This window comes from Equus caballus, chromosome 13 (assembly GCF_041296265.1).
Source record: "Equus caballus isolate H_3958 breed thoroughbred chromosome 13, TB-T2T, whole genome shotgun sequence".
Taxonomy (NCBI): Eukaryota; Metazoa; Chordata; class Mammalia; order Perissodactyla; family Equidae; genus Equus; species Equus caballus.
The window spans coordinates 2,640,603-2,663,619 of NC_091696.1; the positions used below are offsets into that span (position 1 = coordinate 2,640,603).

Below are 23,017 nucleotides of genomic sequence, written 5' to 3' on the forward strand. Positions count from 1 at the left end.
AGGCCCCGAATGTTTTCACTGACCCAGAGTGGGGAGCTGGATCACAGAAACATTAACACACAGAGACCGGTCCAGCTGCAACTGATCCCACAGCCTGGGTGGCAGTGTTTCCTGGAAAATGGGGCTGGGGGGCAGAGAATGAGCCCAGGAACCCCCAGCTTGGAGATAAGGAGGCCCAGAGCACGGGAAACCTTGATGCTGTACATCTTGGATCCAAGGTCTCTGAATGCTTCCATTGTCTGTGCTGAGAGCGGGCAAGCAGCCTCTTGCTGGGGGTCTGCTTCTCATTCTAACACCGCGGACAGGGCCCTACTATGGAGCACTTCTGTCCTCTGAGCCACTTGACAGTGTCACGGGAAAGGTGACACTGTCCCTGGAGGGGAGGACAACAGCCTCTCTTCCTGCCCTCCCTCCACACACGCACACACCCCTCACCTACCTGGTCCAGATGAGTCAAGGGTGAGGGACCCGAGGGTGACCGGGAAGAGGCTCAGGTGACAGGTTGAGTTGAGTTTAGAGAACAAATCAGAAGAGAAGGAGGCCTCGAAGTAAGAGAGAGCAATGCAGCAGTGTCTTATCCGACTTCCTCCAAAAGCAAATGCTGCACCGAAGATCTCAGTGGGCACGGTTTATCGGGAGGTGCAGAGAAGGGCTGGAAGGGACGCGAGACTAGAAGGCAGCCCACACAGGGTGCGCTGTTAAGCCAGTTACCACGTGGGCAATGGGAGAGGAACCTGCAGGAAAATTTCGGGAAATGGCACGAAGCACCTGCCTCAGATGATCCCTGGCTTGGATGAGGGGGCTGGGTGTTTGCACCCCTCTGTGGGTGAAAAGGCTGCCTCTGGGGGAGAGTGGCTCCCAGGCAACTCTGGTCTGCCATTTTCCAGCTGCCCAAGGGCAGCTCTCTGACAACAATGAGGCCTTTGCAAATCAGGCTGGTGTGCGTGGGACAGACGAGGGAGGTCCCAGAGAGTGACCCTAAACCATTGCGAGGGCTCCAGGACAGTCGGGGAGTTTAGAGTGGAAAGATTTTGGTAGGAGGCTGGAGCGGCCAGCAGGGGCCAGACCGTGGAGGCGTTGATGGCAGGCGAGGCTGTGGGGCTCCAGCGTGTCCACCTGGGGAGCCGTGGATGGAGGCAAATTTGCGTTTTGTGAAGCTTGTTTCAGGCTACAGTGAGGAGAAGAGATCGGAGGGGGTGGGGAGAGAGATTCGTAGCCAGTTCTAAGCGCCACCTCCACCCCACCCACTGAGCCCTAAGTCTCCAGTTCTGAGCCTGCTGTGACCTCTGACCCCTGCCCTTGTGTGCCTCACCGCAGCGCTGACATCCACCTTCTGCCCCTAGGGACGGTAAGAAGCATTTCTAGAGGCATGACCCTGGTAGACTGTAAAATTGCCTCCACTTTGCAATGCGACTTTGAGGCTCTTCCCATCGACAGAGGGAGTCCATTTCCCCACCCCTGAGTCTGGGACTTGTGTTGGCCAATAGAATCTGGCAGAAGTGACACTGTATTGTGAGCCTGGACCCCAAGAGGTTTTCCAAACTTCTGCTGTCTCTTTGGAACTCTGTGGCCATCACATGAACAAGCCTGGGCTAACCTGCTGGATAATGAGAGCCACCACCCCCTGTGTGAGTTATCTCTTGTTGCATGACAAATGACCCCAAAACTAAGCAGCAAAAACCAACACGCGTTTATTATCTCACAGTTTCTGTGGTTCAGGAGTCAAGGCTTGGCTTAGCTGGGTCCTCTGGCTTGGAGGCTCCCTCTGGGCTCGTCTGGGACCAACGTCAGAACAAATTTCACCTGGGGCCAAATCCACTTCCAGGCTCCATCAGCAGGTACTGGTAGGATCCAGCTCCCCTCTGGCTGTTGGCCAGAGGCAGGCCCCGGTTCCTTGCCACATCACTTCTGCATGGGGCGTCTCACAGCATGGCAGCTGGCTTTGTCAAAATGACAAAGTGAGAGAGAGGCAGAGAGAGAGAAGGAACTGTCAAGATGGAAGCCGCCGTCCTTTGGAACCTCCTCTCAGAAGTGACATCCCACCACTTTTGCTGTGTTCTTTTTGTTAGGAGTGGGCCAGTAGGTCAAGCCCACCCTCAGTGCTTATTAAGAACTGCCTCCTCCACGAAGCTTCCTCGGACCCTCCTGTCTTGAGGAGCCCCCTTTGTCTGCCCCCGTAGCATTTGGTGCCTGTGCCACCACTGGGCACTTATCATTTCCTTTGTGGAACATCTTATCGTGTGTTTGGCACAGCCAGGCATCAACGCTGGCCTTGGTGGCTCCCTCTATGTCCTGCAAGATCTCCCTTACCAACTGATCCAGCTGCTCATCCCTCGTGGGAGACACGAGACCACAAGTTCTGGGTGCCATTTCCAATTCTCTATGCCTTGGCTCACCCAGAATCATGCCATTCATTTCACGGAAACGTCAGGAGTTTTGAGTCCACTCTACATATTACACAGGCATGCCCTTTTAAAAAACTTTTTATTTTGAGATAATAGTAAATACATATATAGTTGTAAGAAACAATGCAGAGGGATCCTGTTTACCCTTCACCTACTTTCCCCCAATGATACCAACTTGCATATTACAATGTCACAACAGAAAATTGACACTGATAAGATCCACCAACAGTATTCAGATTTCCCCAGTGTCACATGCACTCATTTGCATGCGTGTATATGTGTGTATTTAGTTCTGTGCAATTTTTCAACATGTCGATTGTGTGGCCACTGCCACCCACAGTTAACACACAACGGTCCCTTCAGAAGGATCCCTCATGCTGCCTTTTTGTAGTCAGAGCCGTCTCTCCACCCAGCTCATCCCCTGGAAGCCGCTGGCAACCGTAAATCTGTTCTCCATCTCTAACGTTATCATTTCAAGAGGGTTATATAAATGGAATCATATGCTATGTAATCTCTTGAAATTTGGCTTTTTATCACTCAGCGTAATTCCCTTGAGAGCCATCCAAATTATACTATGTATCAACTGTCTGTCCTTTTTTTATTGCTGAGTACTATTCCACGGTATGGACGTACTGCCATTTGCTTAATCATACACCCTTTGAGGGACTTTTGGGTTGTTTCCAATTTGGGGCTATTATGAATAAAGTTGCTATAAACATTCGTGTATAGATTTTAGTGTGAACATAAGTTTTAATTTCTCTGGGATAAATGCCCAGGAGTGCAATTGCCAGGTCCAATGATAAGCACCTGTTTAGTTTTATAAGAAACTGCCACCTCTTTTCCAGAGTGGTTATGCTATTTTACATTCCCCCCAGCATTGTAGGAGTGACTCAGTTTCCCCACATCCTCATCGGCATTTGATGTTATCACTATTGTTTATTGGAGCCATCTGACAGGCACGTAGTGGTAGGTCATTGTGGCTTTAATTTGCATTTCCCTGCTGGCTAACGATGTTGAGCATCTTTTCATATTCTTATTTACCTTGTGTGTATCCTCTTCCGTGAGATGTTTGTTCATGCCTTCTGCCAATTTTCTAATTGTATTGTTTGTTTATTTACTGTGAATTTTGAGAGATCTTTATATATTCTAGATATGGGTCCTTTGTCAGATATGTGATTTGCAATTATTTCCTCCCAGTCCGAAGCTTGTCTTTTTATCCTCGTAACAGGGTTTTTCACAAAGTTTTTAATTCTGATGAGGTCCAATTAACCAATTTTTCCTTCTTTTAAATGTGCTTTCAATAATCTCTGTCTAGCCCTAGCCACTGAAGATTTTCTCCTGTTTTCTTCTAAAAGTTGCATGATTGTATTTTTACGTTTAAGTTGATGATCCATTTTGAGTTGATTTTTGTCTAAAGTGTGAGGCTTAGCTAAAGGTTCGTTTTGTGGTGGTTCATGGGTGTCCAGTTTCTCCAGCCCTATTTGTGGAATAGGCTCTCCTTCCTCCACCGAATTGCTTTTCCTCTTTTTTCAAAAATCAATTGGGCATTTGTGTGGGTCTATTTCTGAGTTCTCCATTCTGTTCTGCTGATCCATGTGTCTATTCCCTCCTTCAAAACTACACTGTTTTGATTACCGTAACTATAGAGTAAGCCTTAATGTTAGAGTAATTTCTTCCAATTTAATCTTTTTCAAGAACATTTTTAGGTACTCTAGTTCCTGTGCTTTTCCATAAAAACTTTAGAAGAAGCTTATCTATAAAAAATCTTCCTGGGATTTTTATAGTCATTGTACTAAACCCATAGACCAAGTTAAGGAGAGTTGGCATTTTTTGCTATGTTGAATCTTCCAATTCATAAACATGGTATTTCCCTCCATTTACTTAGGTCTTCTCCTATATATTTTATCAGTATTTTGTACTTTTCAGGATACAGATCCTGTACGTGTTTTCTTAGATTTGTACCTAAGCATTTCACTTTCTTTGAAGCAATCGTTAATGCTTTTAATTTCACTTTGCACGTGTTCGTTGTTAGTACATTGAAATGTGATTGATTTTTGTGAGTTGATTTGTGTCATGTGACCTTCCAGAACTCACTTATTAGTTCTAGGAGGTTTTTTTTAGACTTAGTATTTGCTACATAAATAATCACGCCATCTGAAAATAGTGACAGTTCTATTTCTTCTCTTCCAATCTATACGTCTTCTGTTTCCTTTTCTTGCCTTATTGTGTTAGCTAGAATCTCCAGTACTATGTTGAATACAGTGGTGAGAGAAGACATTCTTCCTTTGTTTCCAATCTTAGGAGGAAAGCATTTAGTATTTCACCATTAAGTACGATGTTATCTGAAGCTTTTTGGTAGATGCTTTTTATCAAGTTGAGGAAATCCCCCACTATTCCTAGTTTTCTGAGAGTTTTTATAACGAATGGGTGTTGGATTTTTCCAAATGAGGTCAGGTTTTTTGGCATAAAGTGATAAGATCGTATTTTCTTCCTTAGCCTGTTAATATGGTAGATTACATTGATTTTTGAATATTGAATGAGCCTTGTGTCCCTGGAATAAATCCCATTTGGCCATGGTGTACAGTTCTTTTTTTATATATATAACTGGACTCAAGTTGCTAAAATTTTTGTTGAGGATTTTTGCATATAAATTCCTGAGAGCTACTGGCTTGTACTTTTTTCTTTTCACTATCTTCTTCTGTTTTTTGTGTCAGGGAAATATTAGTCTCATAAAATGAGCTGGAAGCGTTGCTTTCTCTTCCGTTTTCTGGGAGAGGTTGTGTAAAACGATTAGTTGCTGTAAGGATTCCAATAAACATACACAGTTTGTTATAGTCGACTGGTATTGATACATTACCACTTGAATAAAGTGTAAAAACCTTACTACCACTTTAACCTTCTCATTTAAAAAGTATATGTATGCAATTGTCTTAAGTGTATTGAGGACCACATCATTTGCTCCAGTTTTTGCTTCAATTACCAAATGTGATTTAAGATACTCATGAGAAGTATAGTCCATTATATTTGTGACTGTTTTTACACATTCTAAAGATGTTTTTTCCTCCCTGAAGTTTCAAGCTTTCTCGAAACAAATGAAAAAATAGAAATTCTCAGTAAAGAAATAAAAGTTATTAAAAAAGCTTCTGTTCAGATAACTTCTTTTACCCAATTTTTCAAGGATACAGTTAACAATAATAAATTATCTTAGTTTGCCTTCGTCTGAGAATGTCTTTCTTTCCCCTTCATTTTTGAAGGATATTTTCTCCAAATATAGAATCCACAGTTGACAGTTCTTTTTACAGTACTTGAAAAATGCTGAGCCACTTCCTTCTGGCCTCCATAGTTTTGGATGAGAAATCTGCTATTATTCAAATTGATGTTCCCACATAAGTAACGTGTCGTTCCTGAATGCTTTCAATATTTTCTCTTTGTCTTATTTTGCAGAAGTGTAGTTATTATGTGGATTTCTTTACATTTATCCTGGATTCACTCAGCTTTTAGAGTCTGTAGTTTACGTCTTTCTTCAAATTTGGCGAGCTTTCAGCCATTAATTCTTGGAATACTTTTTCAGTCCCACTCTTTCTTCTCCTTTTGGGACTTAGAAGATTTGAATGTTAATTCTTATTGTCTCCAGGTCCCTGAGAATCTGGGGGTTTTTCCAGGTTATTTTCTCTCTATTATTCAGATTTAAAAAATTCCATTTTGATCTGTCTTCCAGTTTGCTTGTTCTCTCCACTCTCTATTGAGCCCATTTGGTGAGGTTTTTCCTTTTCCCTACTTAATATGTTTTTCAGTTTTTAAATTTCCATTTGGTTATTTCTTATAACTTCTGTTTCTTTACTGAGAGTTTCTATTTTTCATTTGTTTCCAAAGAATTCATAATTGCTTGTTGAAGCATTTTTACGATGGCAGCTTTTAAATTCTTGATAATTCCAGTCTTCGACTGATGTCCGTATTGGTTGACTGCCAATTGGCCAGTTGGTTGATTGCCTGTTGATTGTCCTTTTTTCCTCCAAGTTGAGATTATCCCAGTTCTTGACGTGAGGAGTGGTTTTCGAACCTACCCTGGGAATTTGGGGTATTGTATTATGAGACTCTGGATTCTATTCAGTTTTTCTTTCTGAGCAGGCAGTCTCCCTGTTGAGATGCAGCATGAGAGCTGGATGGGTTATATGTTCATCTTTCCACTGAGCCCCACTGACACCATCCTGGCAGAAGTGGAGTGCTGACTCACACTGCCTCATTGTGGCTGGGTGGGTGACACTTAGCTCTCCCCTGGGCTCTGCTGACACCTTCCCAATGAAAGTAGAGAACAACTTGTGCCATCTTGTTGTCTCTGAGCTCCCCTGCTGGGCTCCACTGACATAGGGATGGGACAAGTGGGGAGCCGACTCCTCCTGCTTTGTTGTTGCAGCGTGGGGGGCAGAAGCCCCACTGACACCAGGGGAGAGGCGAGGGGAACTCTTCTCATGCTTCTTTGTTGTGTCGTGTCCAGGAATTTTGAGCAGTCAGAGGGAGGACTTGGGACAAATGGGGTTGCTCTATCTTGTCCAGAGCTGGAAGTTCAGGTGTGGCATGACCTTTCTATTCTCTTTCTATCTGTAAAATGGGCGTAATAACATCTACTCCATCTGCACCGCAGAACCGCTTTGAGAATTAACGTTGATGTTCTTGTCTATGAAAGTATGCTGGGAAATGTTATACTAGTAGAGACTTTTATTATAATGATTGTCATTTCTGAAACTCGGGTCTGGCAAGATGGAGCTTGAGAAGAGACAGGATAAGTGGCAGGGCCCCTCCATCTCCATCTATCAATTTAATGTTGGGGAAGATAAACTTGACAGCCAGAGCCAGCCTCCTGTTGCGGAGTCCTTGTTTCTTTTGAGTCTGTGGCGACCTTTCTCTTGACGAGCAATAACCCTGGAGAAAGCTAGAGGAAAAACGAAGATTAAGGTCATGGCAAGGAGAGAGCAGTAAAGTAGCCTTAAAGAGCCTAATAAACCAGGATAATTGAATGTCGTAAGGATCATGGCTGGGACAAGGGGGGTGCCTGCAGTGCCATTTCCAGGAAAACAAACACAAAATGGACGTAACGCTGAAGCCAGGAGGGGAGGAACAAGTCATAAAGGGGACCCAGAGCAGATAGGGACAGCTGTTCAGAATGGTCAGGAGTGGCCCTGTCCTACTTAGGAACATGGGACAGGACCACCAATTGGAGTGGCCCAAATATGACCAATCGGGATGACCGATTTGTCATTGTCATTGGGTCTCATTTGTCATTGACCCCCATTCCAGGCAAGCAAAGGGTTCTGGATTTCCTGTGTTTGAGTCACAGCTCTGCCACCTTCTGTCTGTGTGATCTTGGGTAAGCTCCCTAACCCCTCTGAGCCTCAGATTCTCCTTCCAGAAGATGAAGTTAGTAAAGCTTCCAACCCCACAGGGTGTTTTGAGAGTCAAAGGCGAGACAGAGAGCGGTTCACCCAACCTGCCCATGGCAGGCGCTTGATGTGTGAGGTGGTTCCCTTCCTGACTCCAGGCCCGGGACTTTGACCTCCGTCTAGGCTGGGCTCCAGCTGTTAGAGGCACATCGTCAAGCCCTTACGTGTTCTGCCATCGTATCCTCCATTTAGGGGTCTAGAGTTGGGAAGGGCAAGCCAAGGTCATGGCGCCCTAATCTCCTCTCCAAAATACCCTCCATTCTGGTCCCCTGGTTCCTCTTCCTCCCCTGTCCCAGGGGGTCTCCAATGAGCTCACTGTGTGGGGGACTCTGAAGGCCTGTGGAAGGGGCGTTCCTAGACCAGAGTGGGGACCTGGGGCAAACCAAGGGCTGGTTCCCCCTCCCACCCCCTACCCTTTGTCTCGGGGCTTATGAAGCTCAAGATGCCTCACTAAGCTGTAAGCTCGGGAGATGGGGCTGGGTCTGTCCTAGGCGTGGTTGAGCCCCCCACAGTGCTACATTGGCGTCGATTCCTACCAGCTAGGGAGAGCCACCTGGAATTTTCAGGAATCTTGTCAACGGGTTGCCAAACACAGCTATTATTAAACGTTCGATGATAAAAACTTAAAATTAAATAAAGTATACCGAAAACAGGATAATGAATACTCAAAACTCACCACTTCCTAACTATTGTACAATTATCTCTGGTCTTGGGGTTATTGATGTCTAGCGCATCTGTAGGGTGGATGTCCTGTAGAGGAGTGCGGTACTGTCATGTCCTGATGGGAGCTTGACATCGGCCATGATGGGAGTACTTACACCACAGCAATCCACAAACACTACCAGAGTTTGATTTATTGTTTGGTTGACTGTCTAGATTTAAGACAGTGATACAGAAAAGGTTAATAACGTAGTTTAACGTAAAAGCGTGTTGGGGCCAGCCCGGTGGCACAGCGGTTAAGTTCACACATTCTGCTTCAGTGGCCCAGGGTTTACCGGTTCCATCCCGGGTGCGGACATGGCACTGCTTGGCACACCAAGCTGTAGTAGGCGTCCCACATATAATGTAGAGGAAGATGGGCATGGATGTTAGCTCAGGGCCAGTCTTCCTCAGCAAAAAGAGGAGGATTGGCAGCAGTTAGCTCAGGGCTAATCTTCCTCAAAAAAAAAAAAAAAAAAGTGTGTCGTGTTAAATTGTAAATAGCACAAAGAATTAAAGAAACGTTTTCCAGTATTTGCTACTATTATCAGATTCACAAAGATGTCACTCATATCACTGACAAAAGAGCGAAGTTTGCCGTACACCTTTGTTGTTTTATTTTTGTCTTTACATTAATGAAAATACTAACTGCCATTCATGATGGGGTTTCTCTCATAGAGCCCATTGTTAGACATTAACCAGCACACCACCACCCCACGTCTCGCACAGTACCTCCCCAAGGGCACGTGCTCAAGAAATACTTTCTGGGTGACTGAAATCAATGAAAACAAGCCACAAAAGGACACGTGGGCCATCGTACCCATTTTGTCTTTGTGGCGCGGTGGCCTTGCGTGTTTCGGGTGCCGTCTCCCTCCCCGTCCCTGCCCTGTGCCCTCTTGCCCTTGTTCAGCTGTGCTCTGTCCCGGGGCTTCTTGAGCTATAATGTGCACACAAATCACCTGGGGGTCTTGTTAACATGCAGGTTCTGACGCAACGGGTCTGTGGTGGGGACCGAGATTTGCATTTCTAACAAGCTCCCAGGTGACCTTGGTGCTGGTCATGGACCACTCTTTGAGCAACAAGGTTCCAACCACACCAACCTCCTTCTAACACGCCGGGGTCAGGGCTGCCATGTGACTTTTGAACTTGCCACGTCTTTACCTGCAGTGCCGGTCCCCTGGTCTTCACATGACTGGCTTCCATGCATCCGTCAGGTCTCTGCTCAAATGTCCCCCGTCAGAAAGAAAGTCCTTCCCTGATTCCTCACGCTAACATAGCATCCCATCTCAGTTCTCTGTGTAGTATTAGCTGACACTCCATCTTTATGCGTTGTCGGCTCCCCTCACTAGGATGTAAGCTCCGTGGGAGCTCTCCTGCCCACTCTGGTGACTTTAGAATGGAAGGGGCTCAATAAACACCTGTCGAACGATAGCTGTGACGCTACTGATATTCAGGGTGGCAGGAGCCAGAGTGCCGGAAGGGATGCTGGGGAAGGAGGCGGTCATGGGATGGGGATATTTGCAACTCAACTGCATGTCAATGAGCACTTCTGTTACATCAGAGACAGTGGAGGCCTCTGTTGAATCATTTTGGTTCTTCCATAGTCATCACCCACTAACAAGAGTGCAAGCTCCCACCGCCAGCAGTTGCCCCCACGACTCCCTCCCCAGGCAGGCTTTCCTGGTGCGTGTGGAAGGAAGAATAATGGGACCCAGCTGAGGCTCCGAGTAAGGGCTGGCAAGGTCTCAGCTTTCTTTATGGTTTCTCTAGAGTTTCGCACAAATGTGGGTCACGGGCCTCGGATGCCTAGCACCCGGAGGCACATTCTGGCCACCGTTGTTTTTCTCAATTGTGTTTTCTCTCCGGAACTAAGTGGGGCTGTGGATCGTGTTACTCTCCACTGCTGACTCAGCCAAGAGATGCCTGGAGCTCTGTTTGGTTTTGATGAAGTCTCTGGAGCATCCTGAAGTTCCCATGTGACCACTCTTAACATTAAATCAACATGTGGAGTGGCTTTTGTTGTTTTTATCCTTATGAAACCAAGGTTTCAACTAAAATCAGCAGATACCATTCGACACCCCTACTGTGGCCAGGCACGTGTTGCATTTCATTTAATCCCCCCAACACTCCTAGGGAACAGAATCTCACGCGATCTCATTTTAGAGATGAGACACCTGAAGCTCAGAGAAGTTAAGGCACTTGCCCGAGGTTAAACAGGAAGTGGGGGGAATCATCACTCCAGGAGTCACAAACTCAGCCGCCTACGGCAGAGGTCAGCAAACTTTGTTTGTTAAGGGCCAGATCATGGATATTTTAGGTTTTACAGGCCAGACAGTCTCTGTACAGCTACTCAGCTCTGCCATGGTAATGTGAAAGCAACCATGGACAATCTGTAAACAAATGAGCATGGCTGCATTCTAATGAAACTTTACCCAGGAAGACAGGTGTCGGGCCAGACTGGGTCTGTGGGCGTAGTTTGCTGAGCCCTCACCTTAAGAGGCCATCAGATAAAGTCAATGAGGCAAACAGGCTGGAAGCCAAAAAAAACCTGATATACATCCTTGTTCTAGCTTTTCTCCCTCCCAGTTTAGACAGAGGCGTGAGGACACAGCGCAAATGCCTGATGCATGGCCACCAGCACGGCACCCATGTCACGAAGCTGAGAGGGGTGGAGCCCCCACGTCCCATTGATGAGCACCAGCTGATATGCAGCTACAGCATCTTATGCTGCAGCCACAAGCATGCAGCCAGTGGGGCTAGTTTGCAAGAGAAGCCCCAGGTCTGGGTTTGGGGTGTGTGTATGTGGGCGTGTATGTGTGCAATATCTCCTTTCTTTCATGTCGGCTCAAACTAGTAAAAGAAAACCAAAACTCCTGTACAGACCAAGGAGAAGATGTCCGAGGATTGGCTCCCGCCCTCAGGCTGCCAGCTGACAACCTCTGCACTCTGAAAACAACGCTGCATTTATTAAGTAATAATTCATCTGTTTTCCCATATTTTATTTATCAAAGGCCTCAGTAACTGTCAAGCGGAACTTCTTATCAGCAGAAACTGACCAGCGGACAAGTGTTACCTCCTAGGCTGATTGTAAATCCTGGCAAACCAGGCAACCCTGACGTTTTAATTAGCTGGAACATTCTTATCAGTGGTCAATCCTGAACATGCCATTTCGCATTGTTTGTGAACCCTTAATTGGGAATCTCTGATTTGGTCCCTCCAGGGCCACCTCATTCACATAGGCTCACCCTCGTTATTTTACTGCTGCGGCTGCCTTTATATTATTCAACACACCGCCGACACCATCAGGGTGAGCACAACCTCCTCAAAATGCGCAGCCAGTGTAGCATCCTCAGTTGCTGGAACTAAAAAAGGGAAAAAGGGGCTCTGTTTGCTGCAGCACCAGCAAAAAAAAAAAAAAAAAAAAAAAATACAGAAAATGCTTTTTTGACACGGAACAAATAATTACTCCAGACCAAGCAAGGCGGAGGACAGATTTCCTCTTATTTGGGCTCGTGGCGAAACTGCAGAATTCTATAGCAGGAACTGGATTGTGCGAAGTCACTGTCAGCTATTCTCAATGCACCATATCACCGCAGAAAAGGAGGAAAGAGGTGACATCCTAGGAAAGTGCAGAAATGAACAAATTAAGCAGGTGGGGTTGAGTTCACTCTCACTTCCAAAGAAAGTCCCTCTTCAGTTGATACGAGGCTTGTGGGCTTTCTTGAAGTCTGCTTGACAGTCTGGAGTGAAAATACCCATCACGGCGTGCCCCACCCACACCCCTTTTGAAGAGAAATTGCCTCCCGCTGTCTTGGTGTCTGAGCAGCCATCTTTTTCATCATGTGACCTCACCTGGCCCAGCAGATGGGACCGGAGGTAAGGACTTGACTGAGGCAGCCAATCCAGAGGGTGACCAGCAGCCTGCAGTGTCACACGAGGAGGTGAAAGACCCAGTCAGAAACCCTGTAACAGGAAACGCAGAGAGACGTTGTCAGCTGCCGTGGGCTCCACGCTGCAAGGCCGTGGCAAATGTGGGCTATCTGGACGCCGTGTTCCAGCTGAAGTTATGGAGCAGCCAAAACAGGAGGAGCCAGAGTCAGTGGGAGGTGGAAGGAGAGGATGAAGGAGCTGTGCGGGAAAAGGTGGAGATGCTCGAGGAGCGGAGGGAGGAGCAGCTGCTCATCTCCCAGAAGGCCCAGTTCTAACATGGCTCCTCTGTGGAGACGGGGGGCAGGAGGGGTCCTCTGTTTCTCGTGGATTGGTCCAGAAAGACCAAGGCCTTCTAGAGAACCATAACTCTTGAGAGATCCCCGTCAAATAAAAAACAAATCCAGCTTTAGTAAGGAAAGACTTTATTCCTGTTGCAGACAGGAAGGAGGGGCGGGGTACCCTTGCCGTGGGGGGACCTCTGACCACAGAGCTGCAGCCGCGGCAGGTTAGGCAAAGGGGTTCTCTTTTATGGGGAGTAGTTTGAACGAGAGTGGGATAGAGATGATGCAACAGTAGATCAGAGAACGTCTTACCCTGACGCCAGCCTGTTCTCAGGAGCGGCTGTCTGCCAGCTCACCCCAACGCTGGGCCAAAGTTCAGGCACCTGCAGGAGGGAGAGAAGCTGAACCCAAATTTGGTGAACAAGCGTTTGTTCCAGTTGACCGGTGGGGACAAGCTGTCCAGCTACTCATTTGTGAAGCAAAGGAAGGGAATTTGGAGGGTGTGTGTCTGGCCTTGCTGCACGTAAATAAGGCAGCAGCATCCTCGAATCTTATCTGAGTGACATGGCGAAGGGTGTTTCTTTGCAGTAAGCCGTGTCCAGAACACCAAAGGCAGGGGATTTCTTTTTTCTTTTATTTCTTCGGTTTTATTTAGGTATAATTGATATACAGTACTGTATAAGTTTAAAGTATACAGCATAATGACTTGGCCTATATATATTATGAAATGATGATCACGATAAGTTTAGTTAACATCCATCATTTCATATAGATACAAAAAGCAAAACAAAAAAATATATTTTTTTTCCTCGGGGTGAGAACTCTTAGGATTTACTGTCTTAACAGCTTTCATATATACCATCCTGCCGTGTTAGCTATATCCTCACGAGGTACGTTACACCCCTAATACTTATTTATGTTGTAACTGGAAGTTTGTGCTTTTGACCACCTGCATTCAGTTCCCTCCCACCCTCCCCCCACCTCTGGGAACCACAGATCTGCTCTCTTTTTCCATGAGTTTGGTTTTTGGGGTGGGGGGGCATTTCTCAACCATGCTGTTTGCCAGGAACACAGGGTTCAGGTAAAATTCCACATTGTCACCCCCAAGGGTCACCTGAAATACTCCATGGCTTACAGGTAATTTTAGAATAACTACCACCTTTGCCTGGAGCCAACTGATGACTCCTCTGGGCCTATCCATTCTAGAAGCTTCCCTTATACCGCCTCTCTCCAAACAAGCTGGTCTCTCAAATTCTGGGTGGCTCCAGCAGTAGGAAGCAAGGGCTGAGCAAAGAGGCTCATCTCAGGCTCCCCCGGAGTTTGAGGGAGCCCCTCAGAGGTCACCCATCCCTGACCCCATCTCAGGTCTGTTGTAAGGAGGTTCCAGTGATACCCCAGACCCACAGCTTCTACCCTTCCTCACCTCTCTCATCCCTGGTCCCCAGCCAGCTCTTTCCCCAACAGCAGACTCTGACCCCACCTCTCGGGTTCTGTTGCAAAACCTGAAAGCGTCTTGATTGTGCAAATCTGCCTGTAAAAATATTGCCAGGAGCCTGGTTGCTGCAGATGTGGGAAGTTCAAACCTATTTCCGTATAGCAAAATTAATATTTATCGTTATCATTGTTACCATAAATACTACAACTACTGAAAATCCCATAGTCGTGACGATACACCAGGCACTGCTCGAAGCACATCACACAGGTGAATTGATTCATCGGATCCCAGCAACAACCCTATGGAGGTGGGTCATATTATTATGCCCATCTTGCAGATGAGGAAACTGAGGCACAGAGAGGTTTGTTAGTGGCCCAAGGCCACAGAGCTGGGATTTCAACCTAAGGAGCCTGACCCCGTGGTGAGACTTTGACCACCACACTCCGCCACGCTTACGGCCACAAGGCAGCACCGTCCTGCTTCCCGTAAATGATTATTTTCCACTTGTCGCAGTTGGAGTGGAGGCAGGACACCTGTTGTGAAGTTAGTGATGGTCTTTGCTACAGAGGCAGGTGGTCTGTCTGTTCCCTAAAACCGGCTGCTGACGGAAGTGTCTGGTTCCCCCAGCGCACTGTTTCTAGACCAGTACCGGGAACAAAGCTGCTTTTCCTTTTAAGAGCTTCTCAGATCGAGTCAAATGAGCTTCAGATTTCATTAAGATAGCTATTGTGCAAGAAAACTGGGCAGTCTGGCTGAACGGGTTCTGGTTTTGTGGTTTGTTTTGTTTTGTTTTGTTTTTTAAAGTACTTATCTTAAAATAAGATTAATATCAGTTTGGTTACCTGCTCTCTGCAGGCAAGTCACCTCCCCCCTCCACCTGGCTAGGAGCGGGTGTTGCCGTGGCTGGCACCTGCAGAGCCCGAGATGTGAGGTCCACCCCGGAGATGAGCTGGGCCAGCAGGAGAAAAGTAATCCTACAGTAAATCTACCCATTGAGAAGTGAGTCCTACTATGTGCTGGGAACCAGGTTAAGCCCTTGACGTACATCATCTCTAATTCTTACGATAACCCTGGAGGTGTATTATAATCGAAAACTTGGGCATCGGAGTCACCCCGAAAATTATTTAAATCTCTTCTCTTCCATTTAATAAGCTGTGTGAGCTTTGGTACTGCAGTCCCCTCCGTAAGGTTGGGTCTCCTCATCTAAAAGTGGGGATCCAAATACTATCTGCTTAATAAGGCTCTTACGAGAATTAATGAAATCGTGTATATAAATAATTCACGCATATAAAGTAATGACTAAATATTATTTTAAAAATAGGCACAATTACCGGGGGAAAGCTGGAGTTCAGAGAGGTGAAATGACCCGCCCCCAAATGGCAAGGCTAGTAAGTGGTGGTGATGGAATTAGCAGGTCTGGGTCCAAATTCTGGCATACAGTAAGTACTTAATAAGTGGGAGATAGTATTAACGGTAATAGTGGGCATGATTATGATTATAAGCCGGGGGCTTGGGGTCTGGGAACCTGAGCTGACACCCCTTTGTGACTATCACCCCACAGGGACTCGGTGAGAGTCAGGCTTGTGGCTGGCTGTCATGAGGACTGCTACTGAGGACTGGGCTCCCGAGATGATTATCAAACACAATTTCCTCTCACAGCTTGGCTTTGCTCTCTTTCCGTGCCAGGGAAGCAGAGGGCAGGCGAACTGCTCCCTGGATCCCTCGGAATTCCTCTCAGTTCAGAGGTGACACTGCCACCCCAGCCTGAAACGTAAAAACCCAGCCCACATACTCAGGGAGAGACATCAGGAATTTAAAAGATCTTGCAGAGACGTTGTGGGACCACTTGGCTCGATAATCATAATGATTACAGAGAGGCAGTGTGGTGCAGTGGCTCCAAGCATAGACTGGGAGAGAGAGCCCCAGAAATGGGTTCAAAACCTAGCTCCACCGTTGGCTAGCTGTGCCACTTTGAGCAAGTTCCTTAACTGCTCTGAGCCTCAGTTTCCCCCTCCATTAAATGGGGACAATAACGGCACCTTCCACACAGAGTTGGGGTGAGGAGGGAATGAGATAATGCGTGTAAAGTGCCTGGCGTGTCACAAAGCCCATGATAAAGTTTAGCCATTATTTGGAAAGATGAGTCCCTCTTGGCTCCCAGGGAGGCGGGGGTCACATTGTTTGGGGTGAGTGGGCTGATTCCGAGGCCCTACATTCGTGCTGTCTTGTCCTCAAGCACAGTGTGGTGGCAACCTCGGCCCCACTCCCAACCTCTCAGAAGGGAGTAAATAAACGACGACCTGGCAGGTCCCACAGAAAACCGGCCAACTCTGCCCCAGCCGCCCTCACCTCCACACTCCCTGCCCCCCGCATGCACCTGACCCCTCTCTTCCGTGTGTGCGAGCTGTACTCTGTCCTGGGGAGAAAGCCAAGTTCTTAGCTCTGAGATTGGTCTTTTCTCCCTTTTGTTTAAAAAATAAAAAAAAAATGGTGAGAAACGTTCCTACACCATCTCCTCTTTCTTTTCCTCAATTTCTGGGGAATGAAATCACCCAAGATATAAATAAAAATGTTCTAAATAAAGCTCCACTCCACTGCAGCCCAAGACGTGTCTGCGTATGTATGTGACTGCCAGCCAAAATAAATTAACCTCCGATGGAAGTCATTTTCATGTCATTAATTATTCTTGATTCAGCTGAAAGAGACAGGTGCACCCTTGGCGCACTCTGCCCCGACCGATCAAGGAACTTCTTAAGCAAGCTACGCTTAAAACACGCCCTACGACTGGTGCGCGGCCGTGGTTTTTGTTCTGATACTGTTTCTTTGGCTTGGAATCTTTATTTCTCAGTTACTGCAGACTGAAAACAAAAAGCCTGACATCAAAGGCGTGTGGAAGCCCGGGAGGCGCGTAATGTGCTAATTAAGCAGCGGGAATGCAGCCTCGTGTGTCAGCTGACGTTTTCCTTCTCTGGCTGAAGGAAGGGGTTTAGGTGGTTGGGGTTTGATGGAAAAACAACTCGTGATGTAGGAAGTCTCTTATTGGCAGGAGTTCTCTCTGTGTCTTGGAGGTGAAAGCCCTGGCATGTTGCAATGTCTGGACGAGGTGGGAAAATAGCAAGGTGAAGATGGCCAGGTGTATTTGCAACTTGTTGAATGAAATTATCGGAATCAGGACTATGAGGGGGTCAGAGTCTCTAGTGGAGTGCCCGAGGGCTCTTTCCTTAGCTTTCCTGGTCAGCTGAGGCTGATCGAAGGGGCCATGTCATGAAGCTGGAGCAACAGTGACTATACTGAGAGACAGAATCAGACCAACCCACCCCAACAGACTGCAAATGATGGGCTGATGGAACAAGCTGTTTTCCAAAATACATGTAAATCCTTGCAGTGGGGATAAGAAAAACAAAAAAACTACAGGGGACAAAGAATTAACTTAAAATCAGCCTTTTAATCTTAACCCGTCTGAGCCATTTGGTTTTAAGTGTATCTCTTATTCATACGAAGCATGTAACTGTGTTTTAAATCCAATCTGGTACTTAATAGGTGAGTTTAACCCAATCACATTTATTGTGATTACTGACTTATTGAGATTTAATCCTGTCATCTTATTTTATATTTTTCTATTTGCCACGTTCCCCTCCCCTCCCACTTCTTTCCTTTCTTCTACAGATTGATAAAGTTTCTTCTCTCTTTTCTTTCTTTACCGTGTTGGAGGTGATAGCTTATATTTCTGTTCTTCCTTTGTTCCTATAAATTCTTAACACCTATACTTTATATTTTCTCAAAAGCCTAAGGTTATGCAGTGTCTCTGTTTTTCTCTCAAGCAGGAAAAGGGCTTTGGCAAATTCATCCTCTTCCCTCCCATTTTCCATGTTACTGCTCTGTAGAGGTTCACATCTATCTTTTGTAAACACAAAAATAGCTTTTCTTAAAGTCAATAGTTACTGAGATTTATCAACATATTTAATGATGTTCTTGCTTACGCTTGCTTCCTGCGTTCCACTCCATCACCAGCATGTACTTCTCTTTTTGCTGAAGTACAGCCTTTAACAGCTTTCTTACGGCAGGATGGGGGCCATCCTCTCTTTATGTGCAAAAATATCTTTATTTTGCCCTCACTCTCGGGTGATACCTTATCTGGGTATATAATTCTACACTGACAATTGTTCTTCCTCAGCAATTTTATCTTTCCTGGCATCTAATCTTACTCATGGGCTGTCTGCCTAATTGTCTTTGTGCATAATTGATGTCTTCTCCCTGGCAGCTATGAATCTTTTTGTCCATCTTTGATACTCTGCAGTTTCAGGAAATTTGTCTATGTGTGAATTTATTTGTATTTATCCTACTTAGCACTAGAAGTAAAATTTCTTTTTTTAAAGACATAAAATTACTTTTATTTTACATAAGTTTTTTATTAAAAAATTATCATTGTTTTTAAAAAGATTTTATTTTTCCTTTTTCTCCCCAAAGCCCCTCCTGGTACCTAGTCGTATATTTTTAGTTGTAGCTCCTTCCATTTGCGGCATGTGGGATGCAGCCTCAGTGTGGCTGGATGAGTAATGCCCTGTCCTCACCCAAGAGCCAAACTGGCGAAGCCCCAGGCCGCTGAAGCAGAGTGTGTGAACTTAACCACTGGGCCATGGGGCCAGCCCCTAAAAAAACTATTTTTATAGATGAGTTTTCAACCAATGTTATAATTCAGAAATATGTTAATAATGCTGTTACCTACAGCCACTCATCATCATATATCTGAGAATTTCTTTTTTTTCCATTTTTTACTGAGGTCACATTGGTTTATAACATTATATAAATTTCAGGTGTACATCACTATATTTTGATTTCTGTGTAGACCACATCATGTTCACCACCCAGAGACTAATTACTATCTGTCACCACACACATGTGCCTAATCACCCCTTTTGCCCTCCTCCCTTCCCCGTTCCCCTCTGGTAACCACCAATCTAGTCTCTGTATCTACATATTTGTTTTTATCTTCCACTTATGAGTGAAATCATATGGTGTTTGACTTTCTCCATCTGACTTATTTTGCTTAGCATAATACCCTCAAAGTCCATCCATGTTGTCGCAAATGGCAAGATTTCATCTTTTTTAGGGCTGAGTAGTATTCCATTGTGTATATATACTACATCTTCTTTATCCATTCACCCCTTGATGGGTGCTTAGGTTGTTTGCAAGTCTTGGCTATTGTGAATAATGCTGTAATGAACCTAGGGGAGCGAATATCTTTTCACATTAGTGTTTTCATATTCTTAGGAGAAATACCCAGAAGTGGAATAGCTGGGTCATATGGTAGTTCTATTCTTAATTTTTTGAGGAATCCCTATAGTGTTTTCCATAGTGTCTGTCACTAAAAACTGTCTGTGTGTGAATTTATTTGTATTTATCCTACTTAGCACAGGATGTGAAATTTCTAATAAAGGATCCAACATCTTTCCACAAAAACAAACTTGGGAAAATAGAAGGATAGCCCTTGTTCTTGCAAAGATGGCTCAAGATCATGAAAATGTCAAATTCTCCTTAAAAATACCAAGTTCTTTTTTCCTGGAGCTAGACAAGTTGATTTAAATGTTCAAATAGAAAAATAAACATGCAAAAATAGGGAAACCACTAAAAAAGGAAAATGAAGGCTGAATACTCTTCCAGATATTAAAACATATGATACAGCCTCCATAATTAAGAGTGTGGTATTAGTGTATAAGTAGAAAGATCCATAGAAAATCTAGAAATAGACCCAAGGACATAAGAAAATCTAATATGTGATAAATGTGACATCTCAAATCACTGGGGGAACAGAGAGACTTTTTAATAAATGGTTTTGTGATAGGTATTTGAATATAGATAAAATTGAATCCATTCCTCACACCATAAAATAGAACAAATTCAAAATGGATTAGAAATCTAATATGAATAATGAAACCCCACAAGTGTTTTTAGAATTGATGAATTGCTTTAAAACCTGGGTGTGGAGAAATCCTTTCTAACTATGAGGAAAAATCCAGATGCAATAAATAAAAAGACTAATAACTTTGTATGAAAAACATACCTTTTTATCGTTAAAAAAATCAATGTAGGCAGCATAAAAAACAAACAACAAAAAACCAGCGAACATAAGTATAACCTTTATTACAGATAAATATCCCTAATATAAAAAGCTCTTTTTTAAAAAATTGTCCCACCTTTGCTGTTGTGAGGCTTTGTGTGTGTGTGCGTGTGTGTGTGTGTGTGTGAGGAAGGTTGGCCCTGTGCTAACATCTGTTGCCAATCTTCCTCTTTTTCTTTTCCTCTCCCCAAAGTCCCAGTACATAGTTGTATATCCTACTTGTAGGTCATTCTGGCTCTTCTCTGTGGGATGCTGCCACAGCATGGCTTGATGAGTGGTGTGTAAGTCTGTGCCCAGGATCTGAACCAGCAAACCCTGGGCGACTAAAGTGGAGTGCACAAACTTAACCACTCAGTCGTGGGGCCGGCCCCTATAAAAAGTTTTTTAAAAGGGAGGGATGAAAAACCATAAACTTGGCTGAAAAATTAGCAAAAGTCATAATCACATAGTTTATAAATATCAATACACAAATAGCCCTTTTAGACATATGAAAAGATATTCAACTTTACTCTTAGTAAGAGAAATAGAAATCAAAACTACACTGAGGTACCATCTCTTAGCTTTTGTTTTGGCAAAAATTCAAGACCTGAACAGCACACTGTTGGGGAAGATGCAGTGGGGTGCAAAATGGCTAACCTCTCCAGAAGGGAATCTGGCAATATCCAGCCAACTGCACAGCATTTACCCTTCGACCCACCAATTTCCCTTCTAGGAATTCACCCTGAAGACACACCTCCATAAATACGAAACAACATATGAACAAGCCAGCTATTGCAGACTTGTTCCTAAAGGCAAAATATTGGAAAGATCCTATACACCCATTCATAGGAGCCTGATTGAATAAATTATGATACCTCCATGCAATAGATTGCTCCATAGCTGAAAAAATGATGAAGAAGATGCCTAAGAACTGATAGAGTGATTTCCAGGATATATTAAGCGAAAAAGCAAATTGCAAAAGAGTATTATAATATGCTAAGTTTTGTATGTATTTGATTTTTTTTCTTCAAAGGAATGTAGGAAAGAAACGGAAATGAATGTAAGCAATTATCTACAGGGTTTAGGGGACTAGGGTGGAAGTGATAGGAAATAAGACTGGCCTGAGTACAGCTTCTTATTGTTGAGTTAATATCTAGCATATTTATAATTGTCTTCTATTTGTAGCCCTTGTTCTTTTGTTTTGTTTTGCTTGTTTCTTTCTTTCTTTGGCCATCCTCTCTTTTTCTGCCTTCTCTGGTTTGAATTGAGCATTTTATATGGTCCAGTTTTTTCCTTTCTGGTAGCATGTCAATTACATTTCTTTTAAGAAATTTTTTAGTATTTTCAATATGCATTTACAGCTAGTCCAAGTCCACTTTCAAATGCCACTATACATAGATAGTACAGATACCTTATAACAGAGTAATCTTGATTTCTCCATCACATCCTGTATAACATTGCTGTCATGCATTTCGCGTATCCATTGGCCGAATAACCCGATACATTGTTGCTATTATTATTTTGAACAGTTATTTATCAGATCAATTAAGAATAAGAAAAATAAAATATTATTTGATCTTCCTTTATTCTTTCTCTAATGCTCTTCCTTTCTTTATGTAGATCCGACTTTCTGATCTACAGCATTCTCCTTCTCTCTGAAGAACTTCTTTCAACATTTCTCACAAGGCAGGTCTACTGGCAACAAATTGCTCAGTTTTTGTTTGTCCGAGAAAGCGTTTCTTCTCAGCTTTTGAAGGATAACTTTGCTGGATACAGATTTCTAGGTTGGAGGTCTTTTTTTCTTTCAACACGTTAAATATTCCACTCCACTCTCTTCTTGTTTGTGTGGTTTGTGAAGAGAACGCTGATGTAATTCTCATCCTTGTTCCTCTGTAAGTGAGGGGTTTTCTTCCTCTGGCCTTTCGAGACTTTCTCTTTGCCTTTGGCGGTCTGTAGTTTGAGTATGATACGCCCAGGTGTAGACCTTTTGGTATTTATCCTCCTTGATGTTCTCTGAGCTTCCTGTAAGTGTAGTTTGGTGTCTCACTAATTTTGAAAAATTCTCAGTCATTATTACTTCAAATATTTCCTCTGTTCCTTTCTCTCTTTCTTCTCCTCCTGGAATTCCCATTACACATACGTTATACTTTTTGTAATCGTCCCACAGTTCTTGGGTATTCTGTTCCTTTTTTTCTCATTCTTCTTTCTCTCTGCCTTTCAGTTTGGGGAAGTTTTTACTGCTGTTTTTCAAGCTGAATGGTTCTTTCCTCAACCACGTCCAGCATTCTTCATTTCTGTCGCAGTGTTTTTGATTTCTAGCATTTCCTTTTGATTCATTATCACCATTTCCATCCCTCTGCTTACGTTACCTATCTGTTAGTGCATGTTGTCCACTTTTTCCGTTAGCTCCCTTAACATAGTAATTATGGTTACTTTAAATCCCCAGCCTGATAATTTTAAATCCGTGTCATATCTGAGTTTGGTTCTGAAGCTTGCTTTGTCTCTTCGGACTGTGTTTTTCCTTGCCTTTTAGCATGCCTGTAATTTCTTGTTGAAAGTGGCATGATATATCAGGTAATAGGAACTGACGCAAGCAAGCCTTTGGTGGGAGGTTTTATGATTGTCTGGCTAGGGGTTAAGCCGTGTTAATGTTTTCTGAGGCTTTAGGTGTCAGAGGCTTCAGTGTCCTCTGGTGTCCCTGTTTTTTCTCCCTGTTGTCATTAGGTTTCCCT

The 23,017-nt window shown here is 44.4% G+C and overlaps 1 long non-coding RNA gene across 2 annotated transcripts; it reads right to left on the reverse strand.

Moving 5' to 3' along the window:
* Positions 1-11,529: 11,529 nt before the first annotated feature.
* On the reverse strand, positions 11,530-14,857 carry LOC138916967 (uncharacterized). Of its 2 annotated transcripts, XR_011424243.1 has the most exons (5): positions 14,645-14,857; positions 14,177-14,284; positions 13,066-13,136; positions 12,395-12,505; positions 11,530-12,161 (listed from the first exon to the last, which is right to left on the reverse strand). It is a non-coding gene; the product is annotated as an uncharacterized lncRNA (long non-coding RNA). The 2 variants fall into 2 exon arrangements; XR_011424242.1 differs by having other exon boundaries at positions 14,177-14,857.
* Between the last annotated feature and the right edge of the window lie 8,160 nt (positions 14,858-23,017).